At 41.9% G+C, this 27,109-nt stretch overlaps 1 protein-coding gene across 1 annotated transcript in view; it reads right to left on the bottom strand.

Annotated features, from left to right (window-relative positions):
* ZPLD1 (zona pellucida like domain containing 1) overlaps positions 1 to 24,474 on the bottom strand; it is a 90,790-nt gene extending 66,316 nt beyond the window's left edge. The window contains exon 1 of the mRNA XM_069022045.1: positions 24,383 to 24,474. The gene's annotated coding sequence lies outside the window, so the exon portion shown is untranslated. The remainder of the gene's footprint in view (positions 1 to 24,382) is intronic.
* Positions 24,475 to 27,109: the final 2,635 nt, after the last annotated feature.

Here is a 27,109-nt window from a genome sequence, read left to right as displayed (position 1 = left end):
ATGCCACTTGAAGACTCAATAATCCAGTCTGTTCTTATAAAAGGAGCCCTGATGAGCATACTTTAATATTTAAGACATATGCATGTATTCATTAGTATACAAATTCAAACACATAAGCCCAGACTTTCTACCAGATAATTATTATTTGAAGGTTGTGTGGAGCTGTTGTGGGTTTTTCAATAGTTACTGCAACTCTTAGGATTCAATTCAAGTCTTCTTTGTATTTAATGCCAAGAGCTGGTCCCCAGGGTAGGTAGTACATTTAGTTCTCTCTTACTATTTAATTTTATTTTTATGATAGATTTAAAATGAACTCCAGAGCTCAGTTGTTGGTCACAACTTTCCAAAGAGAGAGCTCAGTAACATCTTAACAATCCTAACACCAGAATCCACAAAATCCACACATACATCCAAATCCTGAGGTAGGAGGAAGCAAAATGATAGGAGTTTATTTTGGAGGGAAAGTATCAGGGAAGAAGTATAGCTCAGTAAACCTTGAGAAGAAAGGTGTGATGACCGTGCAGCTTTGACCAAATTTGTGGCAAACATGCAGACATCCTCAGTTATGCAAACCTGGGATGTCCACCCTTCCTGCTCCTGCTAGCAAGATCTGTCCTTATTGTGCAGTTAAATTTACTGACAAATTTATACTTGCTCATGTTTTATTCCATTAAGGTATCATAAGTGTCTCAGAGCCATAGACAACAGCTAAACCTGCATTAGACACACTACTTCTATGCATTCACTGAATGCAAATTCAGACAAGCACTATCAAAATTCTGAAGACCTTCCCCTTCTACTCATCCCACAGGCATGTTCCCCTCCATTGCATTCAGCAACTCATCCCTGCCTGCTCAGCCAAGTGACTGAGAAATCCTCTGCTTCACAGCTGAGCTTTCGTGAGCAGTAAGATGTATAAGACATTGAAGCTTCAAGCAAAGGTCACCAGCCCAGCTTTAAGAGAAACATTTCAAATATTTTCTGATTTCCCACTTCCTAACTGCCTTAAAAATTTGAGAATCTATAGGGAAGGTGAGGTTTACGCTTAGTCTTAAGGTTCTCAGATAGGCAAGGACACTGAGTGTGGCTGGGCTGCATTTTTCACGAGGTCCAACACCTTTCCAGAGGTTGCAATGTTTCTGCAAGGACTGGTGTTTGTCTTTTGCTTAATCACCTGCCCAGTCTTCAGTTTTTCCTAGAGGAAGAAAAGGGTGTTCCTAACCTGTTATAGTTAAACATAAAAATTCAGAATAGATTTTTCTAGTCAGTTAACCATATTCTTGAGGGAAAACATAAGGTAGTATAATTATTAAACAGCACTCTCAGTAATAGCCACATCTTTATTGTGTCAACCCTTTGCCAAAAAAAAAAAAATAAGATTTATAGTAAAAGCCACTTACATTTCTTCTTTGCAGAACCAAGCCATCTGCCTCCAATATACCATCAGCCCCTGCTAGATGAATTCACACATATTTTAAAGCCCCTGAGTAACCATTAGAATGGAAATTGGACACTACTTGTCATTTGCAAAGCTTTCTTAACTGGAGAGGCTTCCCATTTGTTCAATTAAACATTTGCATGTGCAATACACTTTACGAAATTTATCCCAAAACAGTGAGGACTGAAATAATATTGGAGGCAGATGGCACAGCTGTTCCATTTAGAGTTATCCTCAGCAATATATGAAGTGATGGACAGGACGGGGAAGTGGGAGTGAAAACTTGGTATGATGAAGACTATTATCCATGGATATCAGCAATAAACAAACCATTTCAGTGCCAATCTTCCCTCCCCTATCGTATGTAGCTGCGTGACTCACTTGAATTTATCCAATTAGAAAATACTCATTTAATTCAAGAAGTCAACCACTGAAGCCAAGTAAGGGTTTCCCCTAAGAGAATCCATCCCTCTGCCTTGAAAGCTAAGGGAGTCTGAAAATGTGTCCTCCACACTGACACAAGGAGGCAGAAATTTGTATGGGCTGATGAGGCAGCGTGCATGAGGAAGAGACATAGATACCAGTAAGAATAAGGAGCAAGTTTAAGCTCCTACTTATTTGCATGCCTCTCACAGAGCAAAAATCATTGCACCGTGCTCCAGATGCTGCAAATCTCAAGATGCACATCCAGGGCTCATAATTAAAACTGGCAAACATTTTCACTGAGGAGAGGGAGGAAAAAACCCAGAGCTATCCCAGCTACTCTATATCTATTTAGAGATTTCTGGGGTGCTGATCTGTTCTACCACCTCAGTATTAGGAAGTTTCAAGGGAAAGGGCATGTAAAAACACTCCCTCACAGATAGAAGACTTGAAAGAACCTGATGAGAGCGTACCTCTTTCTATACAGCACCTAGACTGGGGCCAGAGGTTCAGTAAACTAAATGAGCAAAGTAATCAAAAATTTCTTCAAAAAGAGTTTTTAACCCTCATGAAAGAAAACTGGATAATATGTAGAAATAGATTTAAACCAAAAGAGGTTGGCAGGAAAGGTTTTTATCTCAGAATGCACTGCTTTACTAGAAAACAAGGAATGAGGATCACATTGTCCATTGCAAGCCAGCACATTCTCCACAGAAGATTTTCCTTAGATGCAGAACAAAAACCACTTGGGACAAGACAGATCCCAATCCTTATATCCACAAGCAGGAAATGACACTGGCTCTGTGGGACCCCAGTCTCCTTTTCTGTAGATTTAACATAATACCGACAGTCAAAAGAAGTTACAAGACCAAACTCAGTCAAGAATCCTAGAAACCAAAGGACAGCTCTCACCACCTCCTTTCCTCCCCACAGCCTACTCTTTCCTTGCTTTCCTCTTCAATCCTACAGCCTATTAGAGACTTTCACAGCTGGAGTGCTGCTGAAAACAGATAAAATCTGTTTTGTATGGACTGTCAGAGAGATGAAGAAAATTCTCCATGGGTGCCATGTGACAATAAATGGCCAGGGGAGAGAATGCTGAAAAGCCAAAAAGTACAACCCAGTTCACCAGAACGCCCATGTTTGAATAGGTTCAGCTGGAGACTCTTATGCCTAATGCCTTAAGAATAATTGGAGGGAAGAAAATACTGCCAGTGCACGAGTAAGGGAGGTGAGAGGGCACTTAGGAAATGAATGGCACTCTGCCTAGAAAAGGATTTCTTTGTGACAGTGAAGGGGCACTAGATTGTACATTCAGTAGTGTATTACTTCACAAAATATTTCCTGACCTTGCTGTTTCAGTATAAATGCTTCCCTCCCAACCACCTCTTTCCCAGTGCTAATACTACAAAAGATGTGCCCCAAGGGACAAGTTTCTAATAATGTTCTAATCTTGCTTTCCAAGCACTTACAACAACTGCAGGAGCAATTTTAAAATAAAAGTAGTAAATTCATAAAACTCAACCTCTTCTTTATTTGCAGGAAACTTTGGCTGTGCTGAAATTATTGCAAACGGTACCATCACAGAGAAATATATTTAGTTTCTAATTCTCACACTGCTGTAAACAGCACAATACATGGAAACAACTGATGAAAAGTAAGTGTCCTGATTTACTGGGTTTGTACCCTGTTTCAGCTACATCTTAAAAGGCCAATATCCACATATGATTCTAACAACTCTAGTGACATAAAACAGCTATTCATAATTAGCTACTTTCCACCAAAGTTGTAAATATGGAAGTCGCCACAAGGGCTTAAAGGCACAGCTAATCCAGAAGTAATCCAGTTTCTGCAGAATACCTCTACAGAGCATCAGTGAGAAGCAGAGGGGATTGGTGTACATTCTAAAAAGCCTGTTCTCTTCGAATCACCATTTCCATACAAGCAGTTGTTCCACTCTTTCCTGCCACGCCTGCAGCCTTCTCATCCTCAGAGGGGCATCCATGGAACAAGTTACCCTCAAACACAGCCCTATGATAATGGCAACTGCCCACTTTCAACTGTTTGTCTTGCTCTACCTTGACCAGGTGCCCCTCTCAAGGGCTTCTGACAAGCTCCAGGTCCCTCAGTATATGCTAACTACTACTCACCAGCTTCTGCTCCCGATTTTTGGAGAAGGAGTGGAATTCAGCTCACATCCACACAACTGCCACCCAGTAACACTCCACAGTTCCCTTCTTTAGAACGGCCAAGTAACAATGAGGGGCAGAAACTTGGCAGCTACAGTAGACATTAGACTGATGGCCTGGGAACTGAAGGACAGTAGGAGAAGATTCTCAGCTAAACTCTTGAAGTATTGCAAGAGGTAGGAACCAGGCCACTGATACATCCAGGAGACATGCAGTGGAGCATTGACTTTTGCCTACCACCCCTATATCACGTGGGGGAAACTTTTCACTTTCTCCTACTAGAAAATGAATGAATTGCAAGTAGCTAGAAGCTCAGCAGGTGATGGGGCTTTTTTCCCTCTCCACTCCAATGACCTTCAACCTGCGAGTTACCACAGTGGAAAAATGCATTTCCCTTTTTAGGGTTTTGGTTGTTGGGGAGGCTGTGGGAGGACAATAGGGAGATGCAACAGCTTGGTTGGGGTTTTTTGGTTGGTTCATTGATTGGGTTTTTTTAAGTGACAACTAAAACAAAGGTTCGGCTCTTCAAACAGAACAGAAATAAGCTTTTTACCATAAAAATTGTAGATATCAGAAACAAAGAAAGATAGCAATTACATTTTTTCACTCCCCTAGGGATTCATGAGCCCTCTGTTGGAACCCCCTACTCTCTTCAAGCTACAGGATGAAGCCTCAGTACCTCAGGAGATGGATGTCCTATTTCTAAAAATAACCAAAGAATCCTCAGCAAACAGCCAAATTCCAGCTGTATTCCTGAGGTCTTCAGAGGAGCAAGACCATGCTTTTACAACAAGCCCCTTTCTGCACTTCTGGGATACCTAACACAAAGGGAAACAGTAAAAAGAAAAACTGAAGATGGCTCTTCAATTGACTGATCTCTTTCTACCAGAAGAGTCACTGGTGGCATGTGGATGCTGTAATTATACAGAATTCAAAGAATATCAATTTGGTCTAGAGTCAAGGTCTCAAAGCCATGTACCTAAGCCAGCCATAAAGGCTGAAGCCTGTGTCAGTAGGACTCCTCTCCCTCTATTTTACCTTCTGGGAATTTTGTGACCTGACTTTACTTTTATCATCACTGCATCTGTTAAACGGCTGCTTCCAGGTTATGTTATTGTTGTTCCAGAGTGATACAATTAGGTTCAATTTCAGCAACGCTAAGAAGCTGTGTTACCCAAAGCACAAGATAGAATTTCTTCTAGGCTCTGATGACTACTCCAAACCCCCTAGATTAAACTACAGGAGAGTCTCCCACACCAGACTTCACTTCTGCATGGTACTAAATAATTCCCATTGAAACACTTACAAGTTGCATAGTTTCTGACTTAACAAAAAAAATATCCATAAGAAGGATCAGGTCTATTAAAAATCTTACAACCTTTAGGCTGGCAGTAGCATTATAATGGTGCATTAAAAAGGGATAGACTTGCATGAAGGGTGCTCCACCAGCAGTGAGAAATAAAGTTCTTTATTGCTCAAATCAGAAGTGTGCAAACTTACATTTTCCAGCATTTACTCTTAACTATATCATAGAAAGGTCTCAGGCTGGGGACCACTGAAATCAGCCAGAGGTCGAAACAACTTCTATATCCTGCACTTCTCATAAATGATTATCTCATTCCTTGAACAATGAAGCCGCATGAATTTTGCATGTTACCTCGAGCACTTTACTTTATTCCAAGAATAACAGCTCCACTTCAAAGCACGTTAAGCTGAATCCCCATTTTATCACCCATACAAAATGGCTGCCAAAAGATAAGATAGGCAGTGAACAAAAGAAACAGACATTAATACTTAAAGCACTGTCCATAGGAAATCCCAAATTAATTTCAAAGAATATATCCCCCTACTAAAAAATAAATAAATAAAAAAATTCTAACCTAAAATGAACTTCTTGCACCTATTTTAGGTGTCTGTGGAACATTTCCATAAAGTTAGGAGGACACTCAGTATATATCTGAACCTTTTAGTCTGCAACTTTTAGTCAAGTGAGAGAATTTACCACTGTTGCTGAGATAAGGCCATGCTTAGATATGAGTAGCTCAGTGCACCAAACTGTTTGAAACTTGTTCTAACCAGCAAAATCAAAAACTTTTTTTTGAACAGCACAAAAATGCAAGAACAAAACTGACGGTGACTGACCCATGATGGTGTGCATCTGACCCCCATTTTTCACCTCTTCTCTCACTAATCCTGATTTTAATTATCTACAAAGTTGTACTTACTCAATGCTAGCACCCAATTTATCTATGGAAATTCAGATCATCCCATGTTAAAGTAAAGTTTCTAAAATAGACAGGTTTGTCAGCCCTTAATGAGATCGTTATTATTCATATTAAGTAGAGTTGAAAGTGAATTAATAGCAAAATGCTTCCTTTCATTTGCAGGGAACAAGAGGGAAGACACCATTTGCAGATAGCTTTGCAATGTGGGACCAGTTTGTAGACAAACCATAAGGTCTTTCAGCCATCCAGAATCTGTTCTTAGAGACCTGGAGTACATCCCAAATGTTCTTCCTAAGATAAAACCACTTAACAAAGCAAAATGACATAAATCTTGAGGATTTTCTCTCAGCCCCTGAGAAGGTGATAGGATTTGAAAGGAGTCACACAAAATTACATCTTCTCATAATACTGAGCAATAAGAGTTAACCGTGTCACATTGCATTTGAGGTTGTCACATGCTACTCAAGTGCTCAGTATTAAGAATTCAGAGCCGAGGTGGCCAGTAAATAGGGCAGGTTTACTCTGTCAATGAGTAAGTTCTCAAATTCACCTAAGGGATGCTTCAAATTTCGCTCCAAAGAGGACAGAAAAACTCTGCAACAAAGGTGTGAAAAGGTGCTCAAGTGCCTAGAGTGACAGCTATGTAATACTCAGAGGCCTGGACAGCTAATTGGAAAAATGGGACTAGCATTCATAATGAACTTTGGATCTTCAAGAAAAAGGAAAAAAAATAAATAAAAATAGTAGGGCTGGGAAGGACCACCAGGAGATCATGCTCCTGCTTTCCAAGGCTTGGAAAGTGAACAATAACTGCACACATGCTGCCAGAAACCAGCAAACCTTCTCCTACTGATTGAATACGCCTGCCAACACAGAGCGCACCACATCCCTGCCTCGGGAAACTTCTTCCAGCGGTTCCCTGTCGGGCACCAGCACGGGTTTCCCACCCGTGACCTTCACACCAGCCCCCGCTGCCACTCAAGCCCCGGAGGCCTCTTCTGTCCTCCCCCGGCACCGCCCGGCACCGCCCCCGGGGGCTCCGGCGGCACCGCCGCTCCCGCCCCGCTCCCGCTCCGCGTTCCTGGTCCGGCAGCGGCCCCTGGCGCCCGCCCCGAATCGGGAGGCTCCGGAGGGCGGGGAGCGGGGCAGGAAGCGCAGCCAAGCCCCCCAGGGACGACAGCAAGCAAGGAGCCCCCCAACAGCGGCACTCGCAAGCTCGGCGGCTGAGGAAGGTCAGCGAGCAGCAGAAGGCAGCTGTGCGGGAAAGGGATGGATTGCACAGTGTGAAAGTGTATTTCCAAATGGAGAGAGGGAAAAAATATCCAACAAGTTTTTTAAAATGATGAAAGATGAAGACAGCACTTAAATAAAAAATTATAGAGGCAGCCCAAATAACAGGGGGATCGTGAGTTTCTGGTGTCACTCTTGACAGGGGCTTACTCTGTTCTTGAAGGCCTCCAGTTGCTGAGTGTGCTCTCTGAGCAATAACACTGGTCCCTCTTCCCATCCTTTCCATCTTAACCACCACAGATTTCTCCTAACACTTAACCACTGTTGCAGCAATTCAGGTCCATCAGGTCTCATCGTACCCACCACAGAGACAGGGAACAGATCACTGCCCTCCTCTACAACACTCTTGGCAGGTCTAAAAACATGACCCTACTCTACAGAGGAATACCATTTTCTGAGCCAAACACCATCAGTTTGCTCCAAGCTGTCTCAGGCTGTGTTTGCCAGATGGCTGAGCTCTCTGATGATGCTCTCTGCTGGGGTCTCCCCAGGAGATAACATCTTTCCTGAACACTCCATACAGAACAGCTCACAGAACTCCAGCAGTGCCGGGGTAGCAATGTGAAGCAGTATGTCTGCTCAGCACATCTGATTGACTGTAATCCTGTCTACTATGTCTACGATACACTTTAGTAACATATTTGTCTGTTTTCTTAATGTCATAACACTACTGATGCATATGCTACTTGTGATAAATTACCATTCCCTACATCTCCTTTTGTAGGAGAGACTAGATTTACTCCCCTCCCTGAGTTATACCCAGAGTTACTCCCCCATCCTGCTTCTGTGCAATTCATTGTTCCTGCTTAAGCAGAGTATCTCATACTTGTTCTGCTGAGTTATATTTTTCTTCTTTCCTTCTATTCTATGGTATTTCTCTCTGCTACACGTGATTTTCCTGGTTTCTCAAGCTATTTGTCATTTCCAAGCTACCTGCGGATCTTTCGAGCCCAGGAAATTTAACATCCAGCATCAGTACACTCAATGACCATCTTCTGTAATTTCTCAGCAGTATAGGCTCCAGAACACACTTTCCAGGTTTACTTAGTTCTCCCATCTTGGTGGCAAACCACTGAAAATAGCATGAATTCCATTTCCATTCATCTCTGCATCCGTTGGATTACCCTCTTCATCTAAAACACACTTTTCTGGCTCAGAGAGCTCATTCTCTCTTCACCCAGATGGCCCACATGATCTCAAGGTCCTTCTCCACCTTTTGTAACCTGCACTCCTACAATGCTCCTGCACAAAGATGCTGTGCAGGGAGAGGTAGAAGAAAGGAGGTTCAAGAGGAGACCCTGAGGTCTTCTGGAAGCAGTGAATACTCAGGGAAGTCCCATTGTCTTAAAAACTTTATTGACAGTAACTCCAATGCTCCTTGCCTCAGTGCCAACCTCTGCTAGCAGTCTGTGCTTTGCTAGAAATTATCAGTGTTGTTTTTTTCAGTCAACAGTGCCTGAATTGACAGACACACATCACAAACAAAATCCCACCTAAGACAGAGTTCTTGCATTGTATGCCAGGCTACAGGGACAGATATCACCCTTGTTATGCACTATGGCATAACACACCCACATCTCTGCAAGGTGCCATATCAGCTTGTTGTCTCAAGCCAAGCTAACACTGAAAATGGATTTTGGATGAGAAGCAGCTCAAGTCAAGCTGCTGCAGCATGTGAGCAACACACAAACACAGCTGACCACATGGGCAGAGCCCAGTTTCCATGAGCTTCAACATGAAAACTAGTTAAGTATCTGAGAGCATTCAAGGAACGTATTTCAAGGCCAGGGTCTAAAATGAGGGGAAGGAAAATGGGAATATTATTTCAGAAATATTTCCAAACACAATCTTGCAAAGGTCACTCACTTAACACTCCATGCAATCCATGGCAAGTCAACCACTCCCCCCTCCTCCCCAGCTGATGGCCACTTTTGACAGAGGCAAAAAGCTGAGCTTAAAAAATTAAAATATTAAGATTTTTTGTGACCAAGCAATGGTTCAGTGTGATTTCACTTGCATAGCCTAGGGTGGTCCAGTGCTTGGAACAGTTACTAAATGCAAAACAGCCAAGCATCTCTGGGTGTATGGATCGTCGTGACTAGATCAACTTCCAAGGGAAGTGCCTGACTTCCAGCTAATGTACAGTGGGACCTGCCTTCTGTCCTTTCTGCTGATCTTCTACCTTAAGCACAGAATTTTGGAATCCTTTATCAGAACTAAAATACGAATCCAAATATTTCTCATGCCAAGAAGTGCTGTCACCACTGCAGATGTCATTCTCTCAAAATCATAAATATTTTAAGCAAAACAGATCAAGATCAACCATGAAAGACTGCAGGTCTGGTGACATCCTTTAAGCAACAAGTATTGTTCTGAGATGGTTCTTTTTTCCAGGCTCTACCCAAGCCAAACCTACATGTTTAAACTCTACACGTCTCATATCACAGCTGAATTTTTGTATTGGGATCCACTCTGTTTGCCCCTACACACTGGTACTGTGACAGCCTTAAGTATCACACCAACTTGGACCAGGAAACCAATAACTCGATGGCACTACTGAGACTCACCATCCTTCATTTGGCTAAAAGTACTTGACTATTTTGACTTGACAGTGCTGCAGAATATCAGGAGCCAGATGAAGCTTTTTGTTATTTAAAACAAATATATGGGGGGAAATATATCCTCCTAGCTGCCTGTCTAGTGCTCTAGAGGTCAACAGGGCAGGTGGTAAACACAAAGCAAAGCACCCATCCTGCTGACCCTTATGCTAAAAGCAAACTCCATTTTGAGCTCATTTTCAAGCCAGCAAGTACTACATCCATAACTTATTTGGCTACACACAAGTTCACTGAGCTGTGTATTACTTCTCAACATGCCTAATAAACCCCATTATATAGAACACTGCCCTTTTTTTCAATTATTATGGTGATTGTGAGAAACCACTACCAGAAACATGACTGCAGACAAAAATGGTATATTGGCACGATTTCTGAAAAGAGTGCAAGTACACTGTTTAATTGCACATATTCCAGAGGTTATGTACTACCACCTGCATGTATATAAAAATACATAATAAAAATGCTGCTGAAGAAGAGCTGTGTTGCATGGGCAATAGCCTTTTCTCATAGCAGTCTTATTTTGATTGATATCAGAACACTAGATCCATTGCTGGGAGGGCTTTTAATAACAGTAAAACATACCAACAAATAAAATCAGCCATTATTATACACAGTAAATGGCCTCTTCAGCCTGCTACAATGATTACATTCACCCACAATAATAAATAATCATAACAGACACCCAGAGCTAGATCCTGGCATATAAGCTAACCATGCAAAACAGGCTCATAACTGGCTTCAGCAACTGGCTGAAGATTTTCCCAGAATAAACTTCACCCTGGGAGTGATGGAAATTCAGAGCTGAAGCCTGACTCCCACCTTGTAACATGTGTGGGAGAACAGCTATGAGGACAAGGTATATTGAGAGTCCTACAGCTTTTGCAATTCACCCTTTAGCCCCAGCAGCAACAGCCCCTGCTACTCAACAGTCAAAGAACCATTCATGATATTACTTCACCTCTTTTTCTGTCTGAGGGCTTCTGATCTCATGTATCAAGGGAGAAATTGTTAACTGGGAAGTTAGAGCTACTCTGGAAGTAGGTTTCTCCCAGTCTATATTGGTACCCTGTTTGCCAAAAGCATCCCTGAGACCTCAGCCTGGGAACAAAAGCATTCATCAAAACCACAGTTAAGAACCACATCATGGGAAACAGCACCTTTGTTTGAGTTCCTTTGTCAGTATTTACTCAGGACAATAACAGGACACACTGACAAGATATCACCTTATAATACATTATTAGTATGTACTTTGTGTTTAAGGATTTGTCTCTTTACAGTGCACTTTCTTCCAAAGTGTTATTTTTTTGTCAGCAAAGCATTGAACTCCAACACGGTTTGAATATCTGAATTCACCGCCCTCACTCTTCAGCCTCGCAGTGAGGGATTCAGTGGAGAATGTCTGAGGTTTTCCATCTGAGGCAGAGCCGGGGATGCTGCTGCACCGAGCGGACGGGGCTCTGCCTTCGGTGCTCTTCTGCTGCCATCTGCAGGGCCTGGCTCCTCTGCAGCTCTGATTTCACTCATTTCCCCTGGCACCCAGCAGAGCCAGCCCAGGGCACAGACCGACCCGGACTTGAAGCATCTGCCAAAACACGCTGACAGTCACACCACGTGTTCCTGATCTACCACGGTAATAGGGATGCTTCGGACCAGGCACGCAAGGGATTTTGTTTTTAAAGAGACCAGCACACAACAAAAAAAACTGTATTTGAAAGCATTCAGTTCTACATTGCACTGGATCAGAACACAAAGACCTTCCGTGGGTCCCTTATCCCACAGCTACTGTGAAAGCAAGTTGTGGGGTAAAAACAATTGCCAGCTTGGATGCACAGAACCAGATGCACAGAATCTGCAGGACTCTCTGCCTCTGGAAATTAAAGAGTACTATGTTACCTAGGAAAGGCTGAATCATTTTATTTACATTAATAATGCTTTCAGCTCCACAAGCTACAATAAAGGTTGGAATAAGATGATAACCAAATTTCGTGCTTCACTACACAGGCAGATCACCCTTGCAGACAAGGAAGCATTTCTCACACATAGCTCTCCACACTTTATACACTTGTGTTACATTTTAAGGTGTTCATTTTATTTCTTTGCTTTTCCCTGAAGCATCGACTCATATAGAGATTAGAATACCAGATGAGAAAAAACAAGATCTGAGCTAGCAGAGAAAAGGCAAATGTAACAAAACTTTCTTCAGTTAAAGGACTTCAAAGGTACTATAGCTTCTTGCTATAAAACAAGTTGTTTATCAAGTTTAGGCCTGTGAGGAAAAGATATGCTAGAAAACACTGCTCAAACAAAGGTCGACTTTCCTGTCCTGTATCCTATTTCCCTATCCTTTCCCTTGCAGAGATCCTTTTCCTAGCCCCAGACTGATGGTGTTATCCTGCACATGCACCCATAAAGGTGGCTCCATCCTGCCTCTCCTGAGCGTGCATTTGCACACAGAAGGTGCTGAGAGCACAGTCTATTCACCAAGAAAAGCAGCTCCATCAGGAAGGCTAGACAGAGGGACAGTTTTTCCAGTTTGCCAGTTACTGACACTTTTTAGTCAGCCATTTAAATACTTTTTTTAATTCCAAATGTTGTTGCTTTTTCCACATATGAAGAAAACATGATTCTTTACAGTCAACCTCCTAAGCTCTGTAGGAATCAAGTGGAGAAGACTTTTGTGGCTAAAATACAGTTTACCAGTTTTACCCAAGCCAGATTTTGCCAGCCATATCTTTTCAGGGTTATCTGAGACATCGCCATTTCCCAGTCTCGTTACAAAGAAAAATAACACTCTGCAGATGTTAACACTTAGATGGTTTCTACTGTATTTTTCATGCAAACCCTAGAAAGTTCTTCTTTTTTAGGCACAGCTTTAAAAAGCAGAGATGAGGGAGATTCTGTCTAAGGAGAAAGCAGCTGTTGAAGTCTTTGCTCTGCCTCAAACAGGAAGAAAAAAAAAAAAGTCCAAGGGTGACTAACCTCACCAGTGAGAGCATCCATGTCCCTATTAGACAAGTACAAAAAATTGATTTAAAAAAAAAATTGAACCCTTTTTATATTAAGAAAAAAAGTCAACTGACCTGGTAGAAAGCCTTGGTAGACAGATACTCAAGAGCCAATATTTAGAAACACTGTTATGGGTTCTGTGTTACACACTTCTGAAAACTCAAAAGTACCCTAATGATGCTTGCAATGCTCTAGCAGACGTGTTGTTCAGCACAAATCACACGGCAGAGACCACTGCAAGCAGGTTAAGTTGCAGCAGACAGAAGGGGAGTTAAGCTCTTTTTTACTTCCCAGGTTTCTCTCTCTTGCAGGGTAAAGGAGGGCTCTCTCCCCAGCTGCTGAAGTACTGAGATGACACGGGGCTCTGGATGGAGAAAGGAGGAGCATGAGTTGCAGCATGCCTGATTCCCTATTACCTCAGACTTTTCTGGCCAGCTGCAGGCATGACTCAGCTTCTGACAAAGTAGCTGCCTAGCTGCAGCATATTAATATATAATCAGTGCCAGTTTCAGCTTTCCTCAGTATGCCAGGCTGTTATTTGTGCTGTACAGTGCCACAAACAGTTGAGTCACTACTGAAGCAGGGCCAGATACCTCAGAGGGAAATAACATCTGAGTCAGGGGCATGATGGATGTCCAGGGAAGGCTCACTTCTCAAAAGCACAATTTTACAGTTTACTCATGTTTGTGAGTCAGCACCACAGATCAGAAGCACAGAATTGTGAAAGTTTCTTACTGCAAGGAATGTTTTGTACTTAAAAAGTGCTAGTAATAACTTTCTTCAATGTCAAGACATCTAAGCACCTCAAAGGGCAAGCACAGATGTGAACACATATGTGGCAGAATGCTATGAAGGATGGGAAGAATATTCCGCAAGCATAAAGCCTCCAGAAACTAAAAGCAAAACAGAAATGCCACTTGATTTACCTTATCTGCTAGATGCTTATACTCCTTGGGATTAAAATGAAAGATAGCAGATAAACAAATAAGCTGTTTGGTAGCATGGTTATTGCTTATCATTTTAATCTGTTCTTTAGGGAATGGATCCTGTTGGGCTAGGGCTTTCTTCCGTTTCTAATACACTCAGAGTGAGCAGTTTTGCTTCTGCAGTTCTCTTGTGGAGGACAGTAAAACCTGCTGTACACCAAGTGAGATGAGCTGGAGATGTTGAAACGACATCCTCTGACACTCAAATCAGATGTCTGCTGCTAAGAAACTACTGCACAGCTTATAGGAAAACATATCTGATATACAGTGGACCAAAGACCCTACAACAGAGCTTTGCAAATTAGAGAAGTAAACATTAAAAAATTACAAATACTGTGACCTAATATTTACTTTGTCATTGTCTAAACATTCTCATCTATTACAGTGACCTACAGCTTTTATGTTACTGAAAGCTTCTCCTGTGTATTTAACAGAAGTAGCGATGCTTTGGCAGTGAGATCCGGTTGCGGCGCCAGTTAAAGTTTGCACACGGGTTATAGTGGCAGCTCTTTTAGTGCAGTACTGATGCCCACAGTGCTGTTTCGGCTCACCTGAGCAGGTGCTTGATAGCAAGCAGCCTCCTTATCCCAGCTCTCTGGTGGTCGTTTTTTTGTCTTTCACAGATTTGCAGATCTTAATTAACACGAAGCACCAATGGCCCAGCAGGTGAGCAGCCCAGAATGCCCTGACTCTCAGTATCTGATATTAACAGACCACTAGAGGCCACACTCAGCTCGCTTGGTACCTTTGCACCAACAGAGACAAGACCTTTCCCATTAAAAGCAGGGCTTAATAACTAGTAGAAGATACAAAGCAGAGGCAGTTCTGGATATTGCAAGATAACACTGATATGCACCTGGGTCAGGTGGCTGAGATCTGAGCAAGAGGAAAACCTTTGCTTGCCCTCCCTGTTAACATCCCACTCCACGTCGTAGCCTACCATGGATCCTAAGGGCACTTCACTTCCCCTAGCCCAGCAAACCCCACAGGTATCCTGTCATCCCCCACGGCAGCCCACTGCCTGTAGCAAGGATTCAGGGACAGCCCTGACCTGAGTCCTGTAGGTGAGTGTAGGTTGGACACTCCTTCTTTTAGAGAGGAGGCCTGCTAGGATGAAGCAGCAGGGAAGTGGTCCTCAACATCTCCTTCAGCTATCAAATGGTACTTGAACAGGAGCAAGATTATTGCTCACCATCTTCCCTTGCTTTTTGGGGGGTATCATAGAATAGTTTGAGTTGAAAAGGACCTTTACAGGCTGTCTAATCCAACCCACCTGAAGTAAGCAGGAACTTTTTCAACTAGATCAGGGTGCTCAGAGCCCTGTCCAACCTGACCTTTGATGTTTCCAGGAATGGGGCATCTACCACCTCTCTGAGCAATCTGTTCCAGTGTTTTACCACCCTCACTTTAAAAACTTCTTCCTTACATCTATTCTAAATCAACCCTCCTTTGTTTAAAACTGTTACCCCTTGTCCTATGCTGAAGCAGCACATGCTCTGAGGTGACCTTACTGTAGCCTTTCGGTACCTGAGGGGACCCACAAGAAACCTGGAAAGGGACTTTCTGCAAGGGCATGTAGTAATAGGACAATGGCTTTAAACTGAAACACAGTAGGTTTAGATTAGATATGAGGAAGAAATTATTTACTGTGAGGGTGGAGAGGCAATGGAACAGGTTATTCAGAGAGGTTGTAGACCCCCCCTGATCCCTGAGGTGGCCACCTGAGAACAGAGACTAGACAAGAATAAGAGAATAAAAGTAGGTATTTATTTGAAGGGCCTTCAAAGGTACACCCTGGGCAGCCAAAGGGTACACCCAAGATGGACCCTGGGTCAGGGGTTCTTCACACTTTTATAAATTTTGTTCATTTGCACATCAGGGTTGATTCTCCAATTATAACCTCAGTTGATTATGTAATTACCCAAAGTTTGCCCCCCCTCTCAAGGCTTTAGTTTACACATTTTGGGGCCTGGTGTTCTTGAAGAGCAAACCTGGAGAGGTTTGTTATGTCTAGCCAGCATGAGAGAACAGCAGCTAACAGGCCACAAGGAACTTCAGAATTACACACTAGGCAGTACAGGATTTGAAAAATAGAAAAGTTAAAACCTGAGGCATCACCCCATCCCTGGAAACATTCAATTGCAGGTTGGATGAGGGTTTGAGCAAAAAAAGTCTAGTGGAAGGCGTCCCTGTTGCTGGGGGGTTGGAATGAGATGAACTTTCAGATCCCTTCTAAGCCAGGCCGTGCTCATTCTATATCACTTGGGTAACAAGAGAGGTGCCAGCACTGTACTACAATCCATCCCACACAACCTGCTGTAAAGTTAAAAAAGAGGGAAGAGTCTTTTGTGAGGTGCAGAGAAATGACTCATAGTTGATTTAGCCTGTGGCCCCACCACACTAGACAGCCAGGGGCTTCACCAGCCGGTGCTGAAGTGGTGAGGACATGACCAAAACAGCAGTGTCAGGGCAGACCTGGGCCTCTGCAGAGTTGCAGCTGCTGTGATGGTAGAATGGAAGAGCACATCTGCTAACCCAAGAGGACAGTGGGCATAGGTGAGAAAGCCCTGAGGGCCCAAGCTCTGACCAGTTATGGAAGAAGCTTTTGGTAGTATGGAGATCCACAGCTTCAACAAAGTCATGGCAATGTGATTCAGACAGAGCATAACCAGAATGCATCATCATAGGTTTTCCTGTCCTTGTATTCCTCCCCAGTCATCCACTATCCATCACTGCTGCAAGTCCACGAGCTGGACCTTTTCATGAACTCCAGATGTCCTCCTTTAGCTTTTTTGAAAAGGACCCAGAGCAAAACCACAAAGTGGACAAGGCCATTCTGGTGCCTACCTTCAGGGAGTTCTTTCTTTAAATCTCCTGCATCCTTTTCGCAGTCACAGAAGGCTAAAACATAGCCTGGATTTAGATAAGAGAATCCAAGAAAAAAATCAGCTACATGACAGGTGCTGAGAGAAAAATCATTGTTAAAACCTGGTTTCTTTGTGTGACAGATAACGCTCGTAAGGAAGAGCAAGTGCTGAAGTTAATGGCAGACAATGACTGGAAATGGCACTTAGCATCAGCCATTTCAGCAGGCAACAAGGTAAGACTGTTTAATTAAGAAGGTGCTTATTAATCTAAGTTGAAATTTATTATTGGACAACACATCATGGACTTATGTTGCCAACACACTCTTACATCCTATAGTTGCATTTTGATCCATCTAACAAGCTTCTGAACATACATTGTAAAGTTAATTAAACATCAAGTACACAGTTTCTCATTCTGTTATTTTCTGTAGCATTTCAATTAAAGACTGTCTTGGGCATTTTCAAATCACTACGAGAAGAATTCTGTGTTTTGGTTTGATTAATAATACAATTTGTTTTCATCGAGTATCTTCCAGCATTCAACCTTTATGTTCATTTAAAAAAATACCCAAGAGTATTCCACAATATCCAATTAAAATACTGTAGAATGTTTTTATTACCTGGGTAAGATACACTACATTGAAGCTATTGCTATAGATTAGGGGTATTTTTCTCATTAAAAACATTGGAAGGGTTGAGTTGATTATAAATTACAGATAGCTCAAGCATACCAAGGAAAAATGTTAGAGAGGCAAAACACCCAATTTCTTTCAGGGATGTTAAAAGAGTTCCATGTCTCACGTGGTCAATTATCCACTCCACCTCATAAGTTTAAAAATCCCATGACAGCTTTGATATATCTTATGATATGTATTTGGGAAAGGGAATATCAGCGGCAAACTCAAATTTAGTTTCACAAACCACACTGCAGAAGAGCAATTGTGTGGGGAACAAGCAACAGTGCCTACAAAACTCAAAGTGACTTGCTCAAAAGAGCACATGCCATGGCAAGGACACAAAAGAAAAGTTTAAATATATTAAATATATTGTAAGGTGGGAATGAGATAGAAACACAGCTAAGGCCAGGAAAAGAAAAGAAAGGGTGTGTTAAGCAGACAAAATCCTGTGTGCCTCTAACAGACAACGAGGGTGGGTTTCTTTTATACTAAACTCTGCTTCCAATTACTTTCCAAGAGCACTAAGTCAGTCCACAGCCAGGATCCATAAGACACCTGCTACCCTTTATGGTATTGCCTGTTTTCACTTACTCTCAAGCCTTACCACTGAGGCATAGTTCCCACACTCTTTCCCTCAGGTTGGTACATATTTTGCATTTTACAGAGCAGCCCTGCAAGCTTTTCCATCAGCCTCCAGTCCCACAGACCAGATCCACCTGCTGAGGCTGTGCAAGGCCTCACTGGTAGCCAGGTAACCAGAAGGGCTACCAGAAAGTACCTGCCCCAAGCCCTAACACCTGCTTGCTCTTCTGCTCTGGAGCAGTGCAACAAATGCACAGGCATCATGTCCCTGCCAGTCTCTATCTAACACATGAGATCTAAAACCTAGAGCCTCTCTAAATGACTGCTTAAGGTCACACAAATCCCTTGGTACTCCTTTCCTGCCCATATTCCAAAGCTGAGGGAGTATCTCACTATACATTGTCTCCTTCTGAGCAGGCAGCATTCTGCAGCATAGTGCCAACCTGAGTCAAGTGCAATCCTCCCTCCTGCTGATCCTCACATATATTGAATCAGGGCTGTTATATTCTCCTGACATTTAACTAAGCACTAGCTTCCTCCCTGTCTGTCCTCAAACTGGGTAGCAACTGGTACAACCCAGGAAAGTAGGGGTATTCAGCCTGAATTTAGTAGCCACAAAGTTATCTTTAAAGAATGCTTTGATCTTGAATTTCTAACATTTTATCCACTCTTCCCCAAAAAGTAAAGCCCACAATTCCTGCAGAAATGCAGTCTTACAAATCCTGATTTCTTTGGGTTTAGAGTTTTGTTATTGTTGTTGTTGGGGGCTTTTTGTTTGGTTTTGGGTTTTTTTTGCAAGAGCTACTTCACTCCCCTACCATTACCAGGGTGCTGACCTCTCTAGAAGTTTAAGGAAAGAGTAGTTTTGTTCGTGCGGGAATCTGACATCATTTCCAGTTCAGTCAAATTTTCCGTGGGGCATTTGAGCTGATTACTCAATCTGTACTCTATTTCTTGTGATGTTTCTCATTCACAAATTAGGGCTGAAACTTCCCTACCTGAGATTCTGTCATCAAAGATATTTGGAGCCACACCCTCGAAGGCCTTAAAACTTTAACAAAAGAGGTAAGAAACCATGATCTGAAATAGCTAAGAAGGTCTCCTCCCTCCTCCCCCTGAAAAGAAAAAAAAATATTTCACATGTTTTCTTCTTTCCCTGAAAATAGATTTAGATTTGAAACCAGCTACAACAAAGATGTTAATGCTGTTTTTTCTGGCACATCCTTTTATATTGCATGTGATATCCCAGTCCTTCCTGCAAGGCATACTCATAGAAAATATTCTGAAGAACATAGAGTATGCTTTGCTAGCACATTTAATGGTATCTTTAGCTGTTACTTGCTCTGACTCCACTGAGAAACCAGACTGAAATGGGGAAGTAACAGTTTAGAAAAAACCCTCAACCAGCTCATTATTTTTCTTTCACAACCAAAGTTTCTTTCTGTGGCAGAAGGAGGTGTAAGCATGTTTCCCTTGTAAAGATGCACTTCACTTCCACATGCCAGTGGTTGTTCTCTATGGTTCTGGTAAAGCTACACAGATGTCAGCAATACGGTGGCCCAAAATTATTAAGGTCATTGTTAATGACACATCCCACCCTTCACCCACAGATCTAGGCAAAAGCCTCTAAAACATTGAGGAATTAATTTTTTATTCTTCAAACCAGGAGAACTGAGAAGGCCGAGCTACAATTAAAGAAAGCATAATCTACCAAAAAGCTCACCTTTTCCCTAGCGCCACATTAAAGCAGAAGAACCTGTTCTATCCTCCCCAGCCACATTTACTTGCTCATTTTCCTTTTTCAGCCATTTATACCCCTTCAAAACACTCAGAAAATTTTATTTAATAGCTTCCAGTAAGTCATACTCCCAACAGTAAAACCTCTACATACTGGTGAGTTTAATGTGCATCCAGCCCAACAACTTTTAACAATGCAGTCTCCTGCTTAAACGGCACTGACAGAGCACATAAAACAGCACACACAGTACCTTAACTGCCTTTTTATCAACACATCTAAGAATAAGAGCTGAAAAAGCAGTCTTTATGAACAAATGGTCAAGCAAGCCTCACATAGAATAGGTATGTGCATTTGTTACTTTTGTATTTAGTCAGGTATAGCCAAAGAAATAAAAATATCTTCCCTTTTGGATAGAAGCTGCAGAAAAGAATCTACCATAGGAAGGCAAAGAGCCTGCATTCATGGATTTGCAGTACTGAGTTCAATTAGTCTGATTCTCCTGGACCTACTCTAGATAGAGAAAACTTTCCCAGGAAACTGCACTTATATTCCAAGTGATAAAGGAGAAGGAATTTAGTGATCTGCTTTGAATTTTCACCTAGATGCAAAAACATTTAACTATCTATTTTACACTATGTAAGGCAGATGCCCAAGTAACTCTATTATCATGGATTATGGAATTTTGTATCCTACTCCCTGCTAGTTTTTGACAGAATCCAAGCTAGATATTTTAACAAAGAGCAACCAATCTGAACAAGATTAAACATTAAAAACTCAACCAAGTGAGATTAAAGATTTCCTGTCACCTAAACACATAGTAAAAAGTTCCTAAAAGCCATAAAGACAGAGCCATAATTATAGTCAATATTTATTTAAACAAATGCCTCTATTTATAGAGCAAGTACTGCATACTTTAGAATGAGGCATGTGTTTCCTAGTAACTGACTTTCCACTTGCTGCTATCAGGCATCCAGACACCTGACACTTATTTGTGACTGAGACTTCTTTGGTTTTATCAGCTTTAACAACTCTATAATTCATTTTACATTTATACTTTCATTTCTTTTTTACCTGTATGAGGTTTTTCTAAAAAAGCTTCACAAAAAGGAATGTGTCTGTGCATATATAGATATACACAAGTGTTTATAAATACAGAAACGTTTACAAGCATGCACCACTCCCCTGTACATATTACCTGTGTGCAATTACACATGTGCTCTATCTTATACTAAATTCAATATTGCTGTATCATCTCTTATACAATCTGAAACTTGGTTGGGAGAAATACTTTTATGCTTGTTTATGTTTTTTGCCAAGTTTTCCATTTTATCTGGATGTACAGAACTTTCAAAGAGGAACTCCTCTGATCAGATTCTGTTCCTGCCAGGCTGAGATGCATGTTAATAAGCTGTAAGTATCATTGATTAAAGCTGCTCTACCCAAGCATTATTTACCTGAGCTTCAGGAGCATTTCTGCAAAGTTCTTTGAATCTGGTCTGTGTAAGAGAATTCTACTTCAGGTAGTATTAAATGCTGTCTCTACTCAGATTTCCATTCTTCAAAAATACCAGTAGAATTGCTGTAAAAACACTCCCATATAGGCTGATTTATTAAAGTAATCAGCTCAACTCAGGATTATATGCACAGTTTTCTTCTCCATAGCCCAGCAATCACAGAAGGCTCCTGTAAGATCTTTAAACAGGATGCTGCTCCTTTACAGAGAACACAAGAAAAGCATCGCTGCAGCTCTCTTTCCTCCTTGTTTTCACTCCTTTTTACCATGTGTGGGTATGTCCTGGCCCCTGCAACATCTGTCCTCCTCCTGGTCTCTCCAAAACGAGCTTCACCTCTCCTCTTGCACCCCACATTCTTTCTGTTTAGGAAGAATTGCTGCTTCAGCTTCTTTCCCTCCTTTCAAACCTACTGTCCTCTAACACTGCTCCCCCTCCTTACAAACATCCCCGCAGTGGGAAAACACTCCCACCACAGCCTGCCATGCACTTGGCAATTTCTTCCTCTCATTTAGATTCAAAAGGCAAGCACAACTAAAAACATGTTCTCTGTGTTAGAAGAGGCTGACTGATCACTCTAAAAACATGATCAATGGTCAGAAAGTAAAAGACCCCAAATGACCAATTTAAGAGTCTTTGTGTCTTCTAGAAAATGGAGAGAGTGTCACAGGACATCCAGGCAAGACAAGCAGCTGAGTTTAATAGTGACAGAGTCACAGGATATTCTGAGTTGGAGGGATCATCGAGCCCAACTCTTAGCCCTGCACAGGACATCCCCCAAGAGTTACACCATGAGCATTGAATTGAGTGTTCATGAGGTTGTTTGGTTTTTTTTTTTTTTAATTGGAATCCCAATCAGAAAGATACTGACAAAGAGCAAAGATTTTTCAGAAATATTTTAGTACAAGGCAAGCTAAATAAAGTGGCCACATGATGCCAGCATTGTCTGGGAAACGGGAGAAAATTCCATTCCCAAATATATGGATTAGTTTCTTTTTCATTCTAGCCACATTTTTTTACGTTTTCTTTAGTATGCACACATCTACCCTTTCACTTCTCATTTTGCTGCAACCTTTTCATCAATAATTTTCATTAAGACTTTTTACAGCCTGCTTGCATCACCCCATGAAGAGCATGAAGCCCCCTGCTTTATATTCTTCCAGTATTACCAAGTCTCAGCAAACCTATGCTTAACCACCTCGTGATTCTCACCCCCTCCACAGCTTGTTTCTCCTTTCTGCTTTACACCAAGCATCAGACTTCCTGCTGTTACATACAAGGAAATCCCACAGAATGATGCATTGCCACCCCACTGCTTGGATTTGTTTTTAGCATAAGTCTCAGTGAACATTCAGGTCATTACAAATTTTGATTTGGATTGCAGGAAAGAAGAGAATAAGAATGGGGTTTTTGCTCCAAAACAGAGTCCTCCTGCCCACCACTGTTTCTCAGTTCAAAATTGTCTTGCAAGAACATCCAAGGTATATTCTTGCTCCTTTCCATAAGACCTTGCTTTCAGCTTTAATATGTACACATACTTCCACAATTTTTCCTTAAATGTTGAAAACATTCAGAAAGAGCATAAAACTAGAATCATAGAATCGTTTAGGTTGGAAAAGACTGCTAAACATCATCAAGTCCAGCCATTATCCCAGCAGTGCCAAGTCCACCACTAAACCATACCCCTAAGTGCCATATCTACACATCTTTTAAATACCTCCAGGAATGCTGACTCAACAACTTCCCTGGGAAGCCTGTTCAAGTGGATTACAATCCTCTTCATCATGAAATGTTTCCTAATATCCAATCTAAACATTCCCTGGTGCAAATTTAGGCCATTCTCTTTCATTCTTTCATTTGTTACTTGGTAGAAGAGGCCAACCTCCACCTCACTACAGTCTCCTTTCAGGTAGTTGTAGAGAGTGGTAAGGTCTCCAGTAGCTCACTGGCTGAGCCACACTCTCTGCTTCTAGCAAAGCTAAATCTTTCAGTAATTAGATCCCTCTGCTCTGAGACCATAACCTAAAGAATTCTGAAGACATTGTGACACTGTTAAACAGAGGTCTTTTTCTGTTATTTTTAATAGAAATGAAAGACACTAAGCCCTTCTGGTTTTTAGTGATATCCAGCAGATACACACTTTTCCCCCAAAGCTTTTTATTTCTCTGTGTACATGTCCACACTTCTATAACAATTTCTAGTTGGAAGAGTTCTATCTTACATTTTTTAATGCATTTGAGATACATTGATTGGCAGGCCAGTTGCACACCTTGACCTACCCAAATAAAGTCACTCTAGGGTCTGAAGCTGTAACTTGAACTCCAGGCAAACCCACACTTGTCTCCCTTCTTTCACCCCTCAATAGGGTCTTGCTTTGCTTGCCTTCACTTCTCACGGTGGTGCACTGAAACAGAGCAGAAGTACACACACACACACACCTGCTCTTCTCAGGAAAATAACTAGCAAATCAGATCAGCAGCATTTCAAATCTCACATGTTTTAGAGGAGAAATACACAACACCCAAGGTCAGACATATCAGGTACAGATACTTTGCACAAGGATAAAAGCTTCCCTTTGAAAATCTTCAGCAGAGATTAACTGGAGTCTTTATTCAGCTTGACCTGCCATACAACTCTGGTATTCATCTCTCCTCATACCAAGTAAAATATTTCCAATGGCTCACAGCCATGATGATCTCAAGACTCACATCCTGGCACAACAGAAGTTGATCCCTATTACCTCAGACTCAGGGGAATTGTGTCAATGCAGATTTCAAAAGTGCATTCAAATTCCCTTCACAGCAGCAGAAGGATGAGTAAAGATATATTTACCTGTTTTGTTTCCTCATTATGTCCCCCCAGTGCCTTAACAAAACAGGTTATTTCAAGGAGGAAGGTGCTAAAGAGAGTTGGCCAACAGCAGCCTCCAACACTCCCAGCCTGTTAGCCCACCATGTGAGGGCAAAAGGCATCTGCTTTGGTGGAAAAGCCAGAGCTTTAACCCAGCTGGATCTCATTCAGTGTTACCACCACTTGCAACACTCTTTTTCTTAGTGCCACAACACTTGCCATACCTTTGAAAATGCAACCACCACATTATGTTCTATTCCTTCAATTAAAAACCTCTATTCTTTCTACAAAGGGGGATAAACCCAGGTTAGAAGACGATCAACATGAATTCAGGTAGAGCTCTTTGTGCAGAGTCTTCTCCACAAGCTGAGCATTTGATGAGGTGGAAGAGCTGGGTTAAGTGACATGAGGCAGGAGAGAGCCAAGCCTGGGTACTGCTCATTATCTATCAGGACCTTTCCCTAGATATCCCACCAGGATGAGTGAGACATAACAGCACAGCTGCTCCTGCTCTTTCAGGCAGAGTGATGAGAACAAGAGTGATGCCCATGTCCTGCCCACCACCCCACAGGTGACAGCTTGCATCTGGGACTGAACCACAATCCTTGGAGGCTGTGGGTGCCACAGTGTCAGACTACCCATTGATCTCAACTTTACACAGGGTTTTGGAAAGCTGCATCCTTTCCCTGCAGCCCCACCATTTCTCAAAAAAACAAGCTAGCATGCCTAATTTCTGCAGTTCTGCAACAACAGGCAGGTGTACTTTCCAATAGATGAATGGCATCTGCCCTGAAGGCAGATCCCACATCTCCTGGAGAGCCCCAGTATAAAATTATGCCCTAGCCAGGCAATAAAGCCAAAGGACCTTCATGTTTCTTGGCCACTGCTCATCATTCCTTCGTATCAGAGTACGCCCAACAGCTCTTCCACAAACATTTCTTTAAAAAGTAGAAACACAACTGACTTTCAGCTTTCACATGCTGAATTCCTTCTGCTGTGAAACTGGGGCACTTCCAGGGTGATGGGAAAATGACCAGTTTGTTCATGATACAAGAATCCATCACAGTTTTATTCACTTCATGATAAATAAGGCATCTCTGCTATTTGATTTACCCAGACATCCTTGGTTCAACATTTGGAGCACTTGAAACAACTTCACCTTTTAAGAAAAATTTTTAAATGTTGTGAAAGGGAGGAGGATGGCTGTTCAAGTAGACTGGATGATCCTGTTCCACATCAGAAATCTGAAAAAGTGACATAATTGAAGCGTCTGGAGAGTATTACAATCACTTGAGGTTCATTGTCTAGCACCCAGTACCACATAAAGGAAGCTGCCAGTTAAGTAGGGAAAGAAAATGGTTTTGCATCAAAAGGTGCATCAGTATAAAGATCATAATACACAAGTGTCAGCTTCTGCCTTTTATTCAGACAATGAAGAGAGCAGAGAGCCTATCTTAATGTGAAAAGTTATATGCTTCTGTCAGAAAGACAGCAAATTTGAAAGTCACAAAATAAAAAAATTGTAATACTGACATTCTTTGCATGAACTGAATTCAGTTACACCTTACAAAATGCATATTTGGTTATTCTAAAAATCCCAGAAAAGCAAATTAAGTAGTGCAAGAAATTTCAAGTGACTTTTTTGTCCCCACTTACGAACATCAGTTGTTGAAGGAGAAATAGTTCTGCACCTCTGTTGTTCTTTTAATTTACCAATCTATTCCTTTAAAAAAGAGCTAACTGCAGAATTTCCAGTCTTCACTGAATGCTGTGTAAACTTATATAAGCTGACAAAATGCTGATCTTCAGTACAAAGGGGTTCACTCTTACTTCAAGAAAAGAGGGGGGAAATAACAAGAATATCCCTTTACAATGGAGATCTTTCTCTTATCTGTAAAGCTAAATCATTTAAAATATTCATATCTTGGCTATAATACGTCTCTCAGCAGCACTGAAATGGAGAATACTCAGAATGTAGTTGAAGTGTTTTTCTAACAATTATTCTGGTCCAGATAGCTACATATTGTTATATTCTTAAGGTTATGACAAGTATCTCTCATCCGTTCCCCACAAGCATTTATTTGATGTGTATCTTTTCATACAGCTCTGTGTCAGCTGGCTATTTGTTCACACTATGTTGACCCTGAAAGGGAGTTGAGTGTCCCTTACCATATCATGCTATTGCTTCAGTTTCCTGGCAAAGATGCCTACTAAAATATCTGCCAAAGCAGGTTTGCAGAGTCTCTGGAAACTGCTTCACTTCCATGAGTGACTTGGCAAATCTTTGCTAGTAAAGCCACAGAATGTATAGATGTCTGTTTGTACTCCAGCCTGAGTTCGTGACAGAATTCTTTTAGCTTACAGCGTGCCATGAGCTGGGACATTTTTTTGTGCATCACTTAGCACAGCGAGGTCCCAGATCTATGCTGTGGAGCAGCAGCAGCATCTGAGAGCAGAGGTTTTCTCTTTATCTGTCCCAAAGCCCACCTGAAGGCACTGCATCCTCTGCAGCAGTGGGCTTGACTGAACCACTTACACAGCCCATGGCCAGCCTGCATCAGAGCCAGGAGAGCTGAGCCTCCTGTCACTGCCAACCTGGCTCTGAGGGCTGGGGACACAAAGTGAGGGAGAAGGGAAGTGCAGAACATTGCGTTGTTCATAGAGGTTACCTGCTGCTTAAAACCTTGACTCATGGGGAGTTCCCCATGC

The sequence above is a fragment of the Aphelocoma coerulescens genome, chromosome 1 (genome assembly GCF_041296385.1).
Source record: "Aphelocoma coerulescens isolate FSJ_1873_10779 chromosome 1, UR_Acoe_1.0, whole genome shotgun sequence".
Lineage (NCBI taxonomy): Eukaryota > Metazoa > Chordata > Aves > Passeriformes > Corvidae > Aphelocoma > Aphelocoma coerulescens.
This window is presented reverse-complemented; position numbering and strand designations above follow the sequence as displayed.